The sequence below is a fragment of the Phodopus roborovskii genome, unplaced genomic scaffold, assembly GCF_943737965.1.
Source record: "Phodopus roborovskii unplaced genomic scaffold, PHOROB, whole genome shotgun sequence".
Lineage (NCBI taxonomy): Eukaryota > Metazoa > Chordata > Mammalia > Rodentia > Cricetidae > Phodopus > Phodopus roborovskii.
In genome coordinates, this window is record NW_026126622.1 from 1,181,652 (window position 1) to 1,188,306 (window position 6,655).

General features: G+C 45.9%; 1 pseudogene; it reads left to right on the forward strand.

Moving 5' to 3' along the window:
* Positions 1–3,818: 3,818 nt before the first annotated feature.
* Positions 3,819–4,970, forward strand: LOC127238018 (nudC domain-containing protein 3-like; annotated as a pseudogene).
* The last annotated feature ends 1,685 nt before the right edge of the window (positions 4,971–6,655 follow it).

Genomic DNA, 6,655 nt, shown 5'->3' on the forward strand with positions numbered 1-6,655 from the left:
CTTCCAAGTTGCTTTCATTGGGGCCATTACAATGGGATTAGTCATTTTTAGAGACATGTTGTCTTAGGTTTTGGTGTATTCTTTTTTGTTTCTATGATGTACTTACACATCTGGAGTTTGTTGATTTAGGTATTTTTTCCTCTCTCCATCCCTCCCTCCATTCCTCCTTCCATTCCTTCCTTCTCGATTTACCTTTCTTCCAGTGGAGGTATATGCACTATCCAGAAGAGGATTGAGTGCAATGGGGTTGTGATGCTGTTCTCTCTAGAACTGGCATTTAGGATCTATCCCTGAGGTTCCTCTGAGAGTCTACTACAATCTAAAATACCAGATCACTATCCAAAGATCAACACACTCCTGTCTGGTCCCTGACTTTGCTACAATCTAGTGTGACAATTTGTACCCAGGCACCTTACCCTGGATCAGCTTTGGTCTGATACCCACTTCCACAGCCTCCCACACTTGCCACAGGACTCCATACACCTGGACACCTTACTCTTGGTCATCTCCAGCACTCTCCCTGAGTCCAAAGCTTCTACTGAATGTGAAGGGACCTGTGATTCTGGCCATCTTACTGTGGGTCATCTCTAGCCTCATCCTTGAGTTGGCAGCTTCTACCACAAGTAGGTGATTCCTGGCACCTGGATGCCTTAACCTAGATCAACTCTGGCGTGATCCCTGGGTCCACAGCTTCTCCTTCATGTTGTAGGATTCCCTGTGCTGTAGTGCTGTTACGAGTAGTTTTTCCCCCTGCCGCCGGTCTCACTGCCATGTCTGCCCCAAATAACACACAGACACGCTGTATTTAGATATAATTCTGTTGGTCAGTTACTAGTTTCTTATTGGCTAGCTCTGTCTTAAGTATTAACCCATTTCTATTAACCTAAGTATTTTCACGTGGTCTCATCTTACCGGAGAGTAGGGCTGGCATTCACTCTCTCCTGCCTCTCCATGCTGACTCCTCCTTACTACTTCCTCGAATCCTCCTTGTCTCCTAGTCCCGCCTATCTTGCTTTCCTATTGGTCAACAGTGCTTTATTCATTAACCAGTATAAGAAACATATTTACGACCCTACCCACGGTCCTGCCGCTCTGGTTGAGCACTGGGACAGAGGGTGGAGCCAACAGTCCACCCTACTTCGGAGACTTCTCAGAGCAACTCTGAACAAAGGAGACCTGACTATCCACACGGGCCCACCCGTAATTTCCACCTGCTTGGTCTCTGACCCCACCTCCAGTCCTCTGCTGGAGTTCCAGGCCCCTCCCAGAGATCTGACTATCTCTACAAGACCACTGTGAGTACCTGCTGGTATCTTCTACTGGATCCTCATCCTTGACCCCATCCCTGGGCCCCTGTCTGCGGAGAAACCTCCTAGAGAGCTTGGACCACACAGAGCTACAGATATTGAATCTCAGACCCACATAAGCCCACCGGGGAAGTACCTACTGGAAGAAGCTATGGGAAGAAGACGATACAAGAGAACACCTAACAACAGAAAGACAAGCATGACACCACCAGAATCTAGGGAATCTACACCAACTAGAATGGAACCCAACAACAAAGCAGAGGAAGCAGAAGGGAATGACTTGAAAATTACCGTCATAAAAATGATAGAGGCCCTCAAAGAAGATGAGAGAAAATCCCTTAAAGAAATGGAAGAAAAAACACACAAAAAAGTAGAAATGAACAAATTCCTTAAGGAAAGTACAGAAAGCCAAGAAAAAAAAATTAAGCAGGTGAAGGAAACAGTTCAAGACTTGAAAACTGAAATAGAGAAAATAAAGGCAACACAAACGGAAGGAATGCTGGAAATAGAAAAACTGAGCAAAAAATCGGCAACTACAGACACAAGCATAACCAACAGAATTCAAGAGATGGAAGAGAGAATCTCAGGCACAGAAGATAAACTAGAAGAAATAGATTCATCGACCAAAGAAAATCATAAATCCAACAAATCCTTAACACAAAACATCCAGGAAATGTGGGACACCATGAAAAGGCCAAACCTAAGAATAATAGGCATAGAGGAAGGTGAGGAAGCCCAGCTCAAAGGTGCCAAAAACATATTCAATAAAATCATCGAGGAAAACTTTCCAAATCTGAAGAAGGGCATGCCCATGAAAGTACAAGAAGCATACCGAACCCCAAATAGGCTGGACCAAAGAAAAAAGACCCCTCGACATATAATAATCAAAACACCTACATACAGAATAAAGAAAGAATATTAAGAGCAGCGAAGGAAAAAGGACAGGTAACATATAAAGGCAGACCTATCAAAATTACACCTGACTTCTCCATGGAAACCCTCAAGGCCAGAAGGTCCTGGATGGATGTTCTAAAAATATTAAGAGAACATGGATGCCAGCCTAGGCTACTATATCCAGCAAAACTCTCAATCACTATAGATGGAGAAAACAAGATATTTAATGACAAAACCAGATTTTCCCAATAACTATCTACAAATCCAGCTCTACAGAAGTATTGGAAGGAAAACTCCAACCAAAGGAAGATAACTACGCCCACAAAAATGTAGGCAACAGATACTCCAACTACACCAGAAACCAAAGGTAAAGCAGAACTAATATATTCACAATACCACTGCCAACAACAAACCTAAATCAAACAAGCATCAACAATCAATGGTCCTTACTCACCCTCAACATTAATGGTCTTAACTCACCTATAAAAAGACACAGGCTAACAGAATGGATACGAAGACAGAATCCATCCTTCTGCTGCATACAAGAAACACATTTTACCTTCAAAGATAGACATTACCTCAGGGTAAAGGGTTGGGAAAAGATTTTCCAATCAAATGGAAATAAGAAGCAAGCAGGTGTAGCTATCCTAATATCTAACAGGTTAGACTTCAAACAAAAATTAATCAAAAGAGATGAGGACGGTCATTTCATATTCATCGCAGGAGAAATCCATCAACACAAAGTCTCAGTTCTGAACATCTATGCCCCTAATACAAAGTCAGCCACATTCGTAAAAGAAACACTACTAAAACTCAAAGCTCATATAAAACCCCACACACTTATAGTAGGAGACTTCAATACACCACTCTCAACACTAGACAGGACCAAAAATCAGAAACTCAACAAAGCAACAAAAGAACTAACAGAAGTTATGTCTCAACTGGGGTTAACAGACATCTATAGAACATTCTATCCAAAGACAAAAGAATATACCTTCTTCTCTGCTCCACATGGAACCTTCTCTAAAATGGACCACATACTAGGTAACATAACAAACCTCAACAGATACAAGAGAATCCCCTGTATCTTATTGGACCACCATGCTTTAAAAGTGGAATTCAACAACAACACAAATAGCAAAAAACCTGCAAAATCATGGAAACTGAACAATGTGCAATTGCACCACTCCTGGGTCAAAGAAGAAATAAAGAAAGAAATTAAGGACTTTCTAATATTCAGCGAGAATGAGGATACAACATACCTGAACTTATGGGACACCTTGAAAGCAGTGCTAAGAGGGAAGTTCATTGCACTAAGTGCCCATATGAAGAAAACAGAGGATAGTCACATAAGAGAATTAACAGCGCAACTGAAAGCCTTAGAACAGAGGGAAGCGAATTCACCCCGTAGGAATAGACGCCAGGAAATAATCAACTTGAGGGCTGAAATCAACAAAATAGAAACCAGGAAAACAATACAAAAGATCAATGCAACTAAGAGTTGTTTATTTTTTGAGAAAATCAACAAGATAGACAAACCATTATCCAAATTAACGAAAAAGCACAGAGAGAACATGCAAATTAACAAAATCAGAAACGAGCCTCGGGCAGCAGAGCATGGAGCCCGGGGCTGCTGAGCTGTATGACCAGGCCCTGCTGGGCATCCTGCAGCACGTGGGCAATGTCCAGGACTTCTGCGAGTGCTCTTCAGCTTTCTGTATCACAAGACCGACTTCTACCATCTGCTGCGCCACCCTTCGGACCGCATGGGCTTTCCGCCCGGGCCGGGCAGGCCCTAGTGTTGCAGGTCTTTAAAACATTTGATCACATGGCTCGCCAGGATGATGAAAAAAGGAAGAAGGAACTTGAAGAGAAAATTAGAAAAAAGGAAGAAGAGGCCAAGGCTGTGGCAGCTGCTGCAGCCGAGAAGGAAACCGTGCCAGTCCCAGTGCAGGAGGTAGAGATTGATGCTACTGCAGAATTGAGCGGGCCTCGGGAAGTAGAAAAGTTGGAGTCCCCAGGCCCACAGGGTCCTGAGCACAAGGTGGCCCATGGCTTGGAGGAGGCAGAAGCTCCAGGAACTGTTAGCAGTGCTGCTGAAGGCCCTAAGGAACCCCCTGTGCTCCCCAGGATTCAAGAGCAGTTCCAGAAAAATCCGGACAGTTACAATGGTGCTATCCGTGAGAACTACACCTGGTCACAAGACTATACTGACCTGGAGGTCAGGGTACCAGTGCCCAAGCATGTGGTGAAGGGGAACAGGTCTCTGTGGCCCTTAGCAATGGTTCCATCTGAGTAGCCATGCTAGAAGAAAACGGAGAATGTGTCCTCATGGAAGGGAAACTCACCCACAAGATTAACACGGAGAGCTCCCTCTGGAGCCTTGAGCCGGGCAGGTGTGTTTTGGTGAACCTGAACAAGGTTGGGGAGTACTGGTGGAGTGCGATCCTGGAGGGAGAAGAGCCTATCGACATCGACAAGATCAACAAGGCCATGGCCACTCTGGATGAGGAGGACTAGGCAGTCCTGGACAGACTCACCTTTGACTACCACCAGAAGCTGCAGGGCAAGCCCCAGAGCCACGAGCTGAAAGTCCATGAGATGCTGAAGAAGGGGTGGGATGCTGAAGGCTCTCCCTTCCGTGGTCAACGATTCGACCCGGCCATGTTCAACATCTCCCCTGGGGCTGTTCAGTTTTAATGACCAGAAGGAAAGGAAACCCTCATCATCGGGGAGGTGGAGATCTCGTCCCCTCCACTCCCTGCATGCCGGGGAATCAATCCTCTTGATCAGTCCTCACCATTCTTTCTTTCATGATGCTCCAGGGCCTTCCGTGCTGACTTTGCACCTTCAGACTATTCTAGAGAAGGTACAGGGCCTGGCAATCACTATGGCCAACACTAAATGAAGGTGTTTGAAATTAGGGAGGGACATGTCCCAGCAAACTGGGAGTACATGCTCCGTCTCCACAGCAACCAGCCACTACAGGCAACATTTCCTTCCTCCCCTGTTCTCTCTGCTTGCTGTTGTTTTGACTCTATTCTGCTTGCTTGTCTTCTGACTGGGGATAAGGAATGGCTGGGCTCTCAGACAAAGCTAAGTTCAAGAGTGTGGGGCCCGGCACTTGCATGAGGGCAGATGGAGCCTGGCTCTGGAGCTGCTCCTAGGGCTGCTGTGGGACCCTCGCTTGTTGACTCTCTTTGTGTGTGTGTGTTCAGTCTTGCTCATCTCTTTGTGAATACACTTAGCCAGCCTCAACTTCATGGTCAGAGCAGCAGAAATTGGGGTCTGTTTGCCTATTGGAGATGTTGGGAGAAAGTCTGAGGTTCTGGCCTCTGTCCCAGATGTGTCAAGGATGTTGTCTGCCTTCTGACTGCGGCTACCTTACTTTGGTTCTTGTTGAAGTGAACCGAGCCTGGCTACCACCACTTGCTCCCCACAAGACCTCCTCTTGGATGGGCTGCAATGGAGCCTGGGTACCACAGCATGTTAGTAGTTCATTGGTACACTGTGTCATCCACACTCCCTATGCAGCCTTGATGGATGCCTCAGGAAGGAAAATATATCCACTGGCTTGAAGGCAACTACAAATGAGTCCAAGAATATGAAGATTCTCCTGTGCCAATCACCAGACTGCTTCCCGGAGCTCAGAGCCTCTGTGACTGCAGACCACATTCAGCCAGGATGTGAAGACCTGACCAAAGGCCAAGGACCCAGGTGTCCCAATCCTTTACAGGGCCCTGTCTGTGTCTGTTGCTGCATGGCATCTCTGTTTGCCTCTCAGTTTTGGTGTATGTGTACAAGTTTCTGTACTCTACTAACCATATACCAGCGGGAATTAAGACCCACCAAAGCCAAGGCAGTCTGCACTCTCGAAATAGCCCTATGCTGAGTGTGGTTTGCACTTGCTTGGAAGGAACCACTGGAAGATCAGGTTGAGGACTTATTTCGAGAGTCTTCCTGTCAGCTGTGTAGACTGGAACTGGTCCATTGCAGTCATTTGAGGGATTTCTGGTTTACAGTTGGTAGCTGATGGCTCTTATAAGAAGTCCATACTGAGAGTTAATGTGTGGGTCCCGGTAGGGCCAGGGGGATGGTGAAAGGAGAGCAGTGGGCCCCAAATACCCACCCTGAAGTCTGAACTTGTGATTTGACATTGGTCATTGATGAAATCTCTCTAAAGTGATCACCTTAGGGGAAAAGAATTTGTCACATTCACGAGATCCCCAGGACACTTTTGCTACTTCCCCCTACCCCCGACATTTCCATTAAGGTCCTAGGATGTGCCATGCAAGCTGTCCCACCTAATGAAGGAAATCGCATGGTGTGTATGTATCTCCAGTCTTCTTTGTAATCCTAATTGGCTCCTCTTCAACCCTTATCCTGTGGGTAGTCCTCCAGAAGGAATAATGAAGTGGGCGAGCCCTACATTTTTTATTTGGGACAGTGTTTCA